Source organism: Mastomys coucha, chromosome X (genome assembly GCF_008632895.1).
Source record: "Mastomys coucha isolate ucsf_1 chromosome X, UCSF_Mcou_1, whole genome shotgun sequence".
NCBI lineage: Eukaryota > Metazoa > Chordata > Mammalia > Rodentia > Muridae > Mastomys > Mastomys coucha.
The window spans coordinates 135,194,525-135,202,340 of record NC_045030.1 but is presented as its reverse complement, the minus strand read 5'-3'; the positions used below and the strand labels follow the sequence as shown (position 1 = coordinate 135,202,340).

Here is a 7,816-nt window from a genome sequence, read left to right as displayed (position 1 = left end):
GAGGGGAAACTGGGAATGGAGAAATTCGCATGTAAATAAAGAAAATATCTAAAATAAAAAAAAATAGAACACACACACACACACAAAAAAAAGATGGCAAGGCATGCTCAAGGCATGAAAACAGAAAACCCAACGAAAAACAAAGCAACTCGGCTATGTGTACTTTGATTTTGATTTTGCAGTACTGACGACTGAACCTAAACCTCATAGGTGGAGGCAAGCGCCACCACTGAGCTACAAACCCAGCCCTTACCATAATCATTTGGAAAGATGGACAAGGGAAAAGGAAGAAATGGAAACATTTGGGACACATGTTAGAAAAGACTAATCCTAGAATAGTTTTAAAGTTACAATAACAATTGTAGGATGGGGGTTGGAGCTATTGTTCAATGGTTACCACCATGTTCTGCTGTTCCAGGGGACCCAGGTTCAATTCTAAGCATGCACATTGAAGCTCACAACCATCTGTAACTCGAGTTCAGGGGATCTGATATTTTCTTCTGACCTCCAAGGGCATTGTATGCATGTGATAGACAGACATACATGCAGATGAAATGCCTACAAGCATAAAATAATGATAAAATATAAGATAAATGGAGTTTCTATATACACTGCCCCTAGATTTCCTTATTACTAACGTCTTATACCACTAGAATACATTCATAGCAACCCTCAGGCCACCACTGACATGCTATTATTAACTGCAGTTAATACCTTAGTAAAATTTACCCCCTTCTTTCTTGATGCTCCTTTCCTGTTCCTGGATGCCACTCAGAACACCACAGCACATTTAGTTGTCATCTCTCCTTAGGTTCCTTTGGGCTATGAGTTTCTCTGGCTTCTTTCATTTTTAGAGGACCATGATGGTTTTGAGAAGCAGTCAAAGTATTTGTAGCATCTAGGCTTGTCTGCTAGTTTTCTCAAGTTTTTGTATGTTTTTGTAATTTTGTAATAGTCATGTCTAGTTTGTATAGTCAGCCTCAATAAAACTATATATTCATTTGAAGGTAAACCGTTAAGCAATGATGGAGAAGAATGAGAAGTTGGTTGTCAGTCAAATAGCTGAAAAATGGAATGTCTACTTGGAGCAGCTTGGAAAGGATACATGTGAATTTGAAACATAACAGTTAGCCATAATGGTCCAAGCTGACTGAATGCAGGTTCAAGGAAAACCTGCTACAACCTGCCTGTGGAGGTATAGAGGAGAACCAGGGCAGGAAGGTGTGGGGAAGATCTCCAAGGGCAACTGAGATCTTTCCATCACAAATGTCTCCTAAATCAAGAAGCTTTTCTAATCGTGAAGGACTGACTATTCAGCACCACATCAAGTGAGCTTTCCTCCCCACCTTCTGTGTAGAAGGCAGACAGAGAAACCGGTCCTGAGAATGCTCAGGGCTGCCAGTGCTGCCAGTGCTGCTGCAGCGCCGATTCTAGTTTGGGAACATTTCCACATATTCTGCAACATTATATTTACACTTTGGCCAAAACAAGCAAAGGTTCAAAGAAATAATTCCTGGCTTTCTCCCTTGCACCCTGCATGTTTTGACTAAAGAATGGCCTATTCTGAGCAGAGATAGCGAGCAGACAACTGCTGGTTAGCTAACCATGATGTCACTTGGCAATTTGTGGGGGGGTTGCCTCAGATCTGAAAGAGTAAGTGCACAAGATGTGGAGGTTAGTGGAGGTAAAGAGAGATCAAGTCAGTGAAAAGTGAGAGAAACAATATGTAGGAAGTTATAGCACGTTTCACGGACGAAGGAGGCTTTGGTTACATGGAGCACTGCAGATACTTGATGAAAAAAAACAAAACAAAACAAAACATAAAAACAACCTTCAGGATTGGAAATCTGCTGGCTGCCTTGTGCACGCCCCAGGGCCTCATGAGCAGGTCCCTGGTCTTGCTATCCCTTGGCTGTTCCCTCTCTGTGGTTTAGGACATTCTTCCCACCTCAGATTCTACATGAACTGGGACTGGAAGAAGAGGCTTTGCTTTCCAAGAGAAGGTGTGCTGCCCCAAGGGGCTGTGTGTGTATATGGGCGGGAAGGCTGGCCCACAGCCGGCTGGTGGAAAATGAGCAAACACCCGGAAACACTCCAAGGCAGGGTAGAATTTGAGATCAGGAGCTGGTGTGGGCAAGAAGAAAAGATGGGGAGAGCCAGAGATGGTGGAAAGTGTAGGAATGTGGGAGCCTTTGGGGATATTAAAGACACACACCTGGTCTAGGGCTCTGCACAATAGTTAATGTCCCAGTGATAAACAGGATTTGTTGGGCCAATCAAGTTTCCCTGAGCGATACTCTTTCATATTATCATCTTTACTAGCTCAACACTCTGTGGGAGGAATCATTATTGTCTTCATTTTACAAATAAGATATTGAATTCTACCAAGGTCAAGGCATTGGTCCTGGGTCTCAATGAACAAATGGCAGACAGTGACTTGAATCCGCAGTTTGCGCAGTTCTCTTCTCAACATAGTGAGTCAGGCTTGACAGAGGAAGGGGCCCCGTTTCACAGCTTAAACCACAAGCTCCACACAATCTCTACTTTCTCAGGGTCAAGCCTACAGCGTTGGTTATTAATAATAATACCTCACCCACATCTCCAGAGTGGGAGGAATGGGGTGTAGCCAAGAGATGCTTCCCATGACTAGGCTTTAAGGGCAAAGAACCTTGAGAAGTGGAGCCAGTACAGATGGCTGGTTGGTCTCTGTGGTGTTCCCTGCTCCCTTTCCAAGAGATTGTATAGTTTTACCCACTGCTGCGGATTCTTATCCTCTTGTAACAAGAGGCACGGGTAGTGCATCTAATGCTTCTGCAGGGTCATTTACCATCAGATGGACCTCCTCTGTAACTCTAGACTAGCTGCCTACCTTTCCTTTCGTTTGCGATCATGCCTCAGCTGCTGTCATTGACATATTAGTAAGTTTAGAAGCGGCAATTTAAAGATTTGTCTTAGGAATTGCTCCGTGAGGTTCTGCTTTTTTCCCACATTACTTGGAACAGCCACGGGGCCAGGCTGCTGCTGACAGCTGGCTACAGCCGCTCAGGGATTAGCAGCTGCCATACTGCAAGGCTGCAGCTGGCCTCCAGCACCAGGTTCCAGGAGCTGCTCACACCTATCCTTTGCCTGCTGCTGTTTCTCCTGGGTCCCCTTCCCTCTCTCCTTGGCCTGTCTGTCTGTCTGTAGTCTTTCAGGCTTGTTCTCTTGTCTCTGAAATTTACTGTTAAGGTTATCTTGAAACTGCTTTTTAGCAATCAATGCAACAATATCTGCAGAAAAAAAAAAGTGTTCCCTTTCTACACGACCTCTCAAATGCAGCCTGTGTTCACAGTTTGATGTTTGTTGACTGTTCTCATGATGAATATGAAACAAAATTTGTAGATATACGTTGGCTTGCACTGAGCACTTGAACGAGGCTGAACAACCCAAGTCAAGATGATGTCACCTTTGCTGAAGCTGGCTATCTGATGTACTAAGAAATCAGGGGAGGGGGAGGGAAAGGGATCTAGAGGGGAAAGGAGATGACAAAGAGGAAGGAATCTATCTATAGTACAGTGTCTCCATGGCAACCTGTAAATTTGAAAATGTTTCATTTACTTAGAAGAATTTTATTAGGATTGTTTTATGTATGTGGGTGTTTGGCCTTTGTCTGTCTGTTTGTTATGTATGTGTGTGTCCGAGGAGTCCAGAGAGGATTTCAGCTCCCCAGGGACTGGAATTAGATGGTTTTATTCCACCCTTTCAGTGCAAGGAATCAAATCTTCTGCAAGAGTAGCTGGTGCTCTATAACCAAGAGACCAATCTCTCCAGCATCCTCATGTATTTCCTGAGATCTGGATTTCCACATCTGTCAGGCTGCTTACAACCTTTGCCATATTTTAAGGTTGTTGAATTTTTTACAGAAAAAAATTAAAATCTTTTTAAAAAAATATGACAGGGCTATTCTGTTTTCTTTCATTTGAAATATTGAATTTTTCTCTCAGTGAAGTGTTTATGGTGTGTGTGTGTGTGTGTGCGTGTGTGTGTGTGTGTGAGAAGAGAGAGAGAGAGAGAGAGAGAGAGAGAGAGAGAGAACAGGTGTATATGAGCATGTGTATGTTTGAGTGGTTTTGCCCACATGTGTGCTGTGCATGCGGAAGGTTTTCGTTTCAGTGATACTCCATCTTTTTCTCTAAATCTGACACTTTTTTGGTGAGACTGGCTGACCAGTGAGACCCCCTCAACCCCAGATCTGTAAGGTCAGCCTACATCTGACCAGTTATGGTTACAGAGGCACCCCACCCCACCCGGTTATTACATAGGTACTTTCAATCTAAATTCTGGGATTCATGCTTGACTGGCAAGTACTTTCCCCACTGAAGCATCTTTCAAGCCTCTCAGTGAGACTTTTATGGCATATTGTGCTCCACAGAAAGCTTTAAAAATTTGTCCTCAAATTGATTTACCTTTAGCTTTTCTGTGGTCTTTTATTTCCCTATCTTGCTAATGAAGACCTAGTGCATGCAAAGGTTACAAAAATACCCTTCTTTATGCTCACCTTGGATTTTCATGTGAAATGCTATATACATGGCATAAGGTCTAAAATTTTATTTTAATTATGTTGTCAAAGTATGTTCCTCCTTAATGAAGCAATTTGTGTGGGTTGATTGATTGTAGTACTAGAGATGCCATCTAGAACATCACACACAGTAGGGAAGCACTGAGCTGTATCTCCAGGCCCATTTTTACTTTTTTGTTTGCTATGTTGCCCAGGCTGGACTTAAACTCACTTTGTAACCGAGGCAAACCTTAAAGTTGCAATCCTTCTGCATCAACCTCCTGATCCTGAGTACCTGAGATTGCAGGCATGCACCATGAGAGGAGGCCTGTATCTTTGATTGTGTTTTTAATTCTAGCCACGCAAGTCAAGATCCACAAGGATGCTTATAGAGAACTTGGTTTAGAGACAGTTTCATTTAATCACCAAGACAGACTCAGTGTTTTCCATTTGTCTTTTTAAAAGGTCTATGTTTAAAAACTTATTGACAAATAAGAATTAAATCCAGGTGTGGTAGTGTGTACCACAAGTCAAGGCATTTAGGAGGCAGAAGCAGGGAGATCTCTATGAGTTTAAGGCCAACCTTGTTTACAGAGCCAGTTCTAGGACAGAGGAATCCTGTCTCACAAAAACAAATAATAATAATATATACTGCATACAAATCAAATCAAATTAATGTGCTCATTACCTTACCAAATTATGATTTATATCCTGTGGTGAGAACATTTCAAATCTATTCTTCTAACTATGTTGAAATATACAATATATTTACAATGTCTGCATCTGTTGCCTTTTGCAATAGATCATTAAAGCATATTCCAGCTATCTGGGTAAAGCTCTGAGATCTCTTCATCCACAGCTCACTCTCACCATCCCACTTGATGCTTCTCTGATTTCAACATTGTGACATAGCACTCATATTAGCTGCTGTCTGCATTTCTGTGCCAGCCTTATTTCACCAAACAGAATATCCCTTAGGTTCATTTTCCTTAGCTTTTCTGTTTCAGCACCTTGAGAAGCTAATGCCATTTTTCAGATAGGCTTTCAGCAGCCTAGGCCTGGTGTGACCTTTTCCAGCAAAATTTCCCATATGTTTCATAGATTGACATAGATGCCGTCTGTATTTGTCTTAAAAGTCTTTTATCATTAGCGACACCTGCTGAGTTATAGCAACTTCTTCTCTACTTTTTACTAAGACTTTGAAGTTGCTTTCTTTAATTTATGGGTGCAGTGAAGTATATAAATGAAGTTATTCAAGGATATTTACATTACCCAACTAAACCTGGCCTAATTACTTTTTACTGTGGTACTAGAATGTATCTGCTAACATTTTTAATAAAATATTTTACATTAGTATTCATAAGTAAAAGTGGTCTGCAGGATTTTCTTTGTTTGTTCTAGCCTTCTCAGCTTTTAAAGGTTATGCAGTGTTGTAGTCAGCTATGTGATTGATTATCTTATTTACACATGCACATGCTTGTGCGTGGTGTGTGCATGTATCATGTGTCATGGTACACTTGGGGAAACCATCATAGTGGCTGTGTCATTGATTTTAAAAACTAAATTTAAATTTTAATATATATGTATATATTAGTTTTTGAAGCACTTTATGTGTATTTGGTCATTTTCACCCCTTCTCTCAGCTCCTTCCAGATCCATCCCCACTTCTTTACCCTCACAATTTTGTGTCTTTTTTCTTTTCTTTTTAAAAACTCATCAAGTCTGGGTGATGTTGCCCAAATATTCTTGGGAATGTGGCCTTCCAGTCTAACATGGCAGATTTACCAGGGGCTACACTTTGAGAGGAAATTGACTCTCCCTCCCTAGACACCTATGAGTTGCCAATAACTCCTCAGCCAGGGAGAGGATTTCATGCCTAACTTCCTTCTCCATGCTGAAATTTGTTCATGCTTGAGCTTGTATAGATTTCATGCATACTGTCCAGTTGTAAGGACAGGTTTCTCTGTGATAAAAATACCAACTCACAGCGATGAATACAGAGACATAAGCTGTCCAAGACATAAGAAAAAGTAGTGTATATCAGCCCATCCCTAAACCTAAACAACTCACTCATATTTTCAGAGAGAGAGAGAGAGAGAGAGAGAGAGAGAGAGAGAGAGAGAGAGTTATGATCCTGAATATATAGTGAAGGCCTAAAGAATTCTATTCCCTAGACTCAGAACAAATAACTCTAATCACTAACTTATATCAACTGTAGTCAACTGCATTGAATCCATAAAAGACCAGTTCTATCAACAGTCAAGGAAGGAATGGGAGGGCTCAGAGGGCCCTACTCTTTACCTTTGAAGTACTGGTGATTGATAAATTCAATTTTGGGAGAAATAAAATCACTATGGTTAATTGTATACCATCTAATCCCACCAGTTTACATTGGATAGCTCCAAACAGAGCCCTAGTTAAAATTGGTGGGTCACGCCAGGCAGTGGTGGCGCCTTTAATCCCAGTACTTGGGAGGCAGAGGCAGGCAGATTTCTGAGTTCGAGACCAGCCTGGTCTACAGAGTGAGTTCCAGGACATCCAGGGCTATACAGAGAAACCCTGTCTTGAAAAACAAAAAACAAAACAAAACAAAACAAAAATTGGTGGGTCATGGAACAAAAGGAATAGATAAGAAGGAACCATAGAGATTTGTGGGGAGGAAAGATGGGTACATATGGGTGATATGGAGGTAGGAGGTGACCAGGCAAAGAATACATATGGGAAATTGTAAAACAATAATATAAGAAAAAAGAATGGAAATAAATAAACTCTAAGGATATACAATGTAGTATTGAGTGTACAATTCATATTTTTCATATCCTGCTGTCTACATTTCAGTATGCATGTCACAAAGTAGATTTCCTTGTTGTAATTATGGCTTTCTATTAAAATTTCATTGTATATCTAGTGTAATTCCTACATTGTTCAAGATTTAAGCCAACTTCCCTGTACAGTGGGCCCTTTCTCATTATGAGACTATTTCCTTCTTCCATTTCATTCTTTTGGTCTTGAGTTTTGTTCGATTTGTTCTTTAATAGCTTCCTCTTCCTCTGCTTTTTTGTAGAAGTCTGACACAATCTTTCTGTAGTTGTATTTTCTGACATTCTTTGCTTTATTTCCCCAAGAAGTATTCATTACAAAAACTGAAAGTCTTTTTTATTGACTTACTTTTCTTTTGGTTATTTTTGATAATATAACCTATTCTTACTTTTTATGATAACAAATGTATTTGGTCTTATGCTTTCCACCATATTTTGTTAAATTTCTTGCTTTACTTTT

The 7,816-nt window shown here is 40.5% G+C and overlaps 1 long non-coding RNA gene across 1 annotated transcript in view; it reads right to left on the bottom strand.

Moving 5' to 3' along the window:
- The window catches only part of LOC116089107, a 34,981-nt gene that overhangs the window by 26,130 nt on the left and 1,035 nt on the right, over positions 1-7,816 (bottom strand). The window lies entirely within an intron of this gene.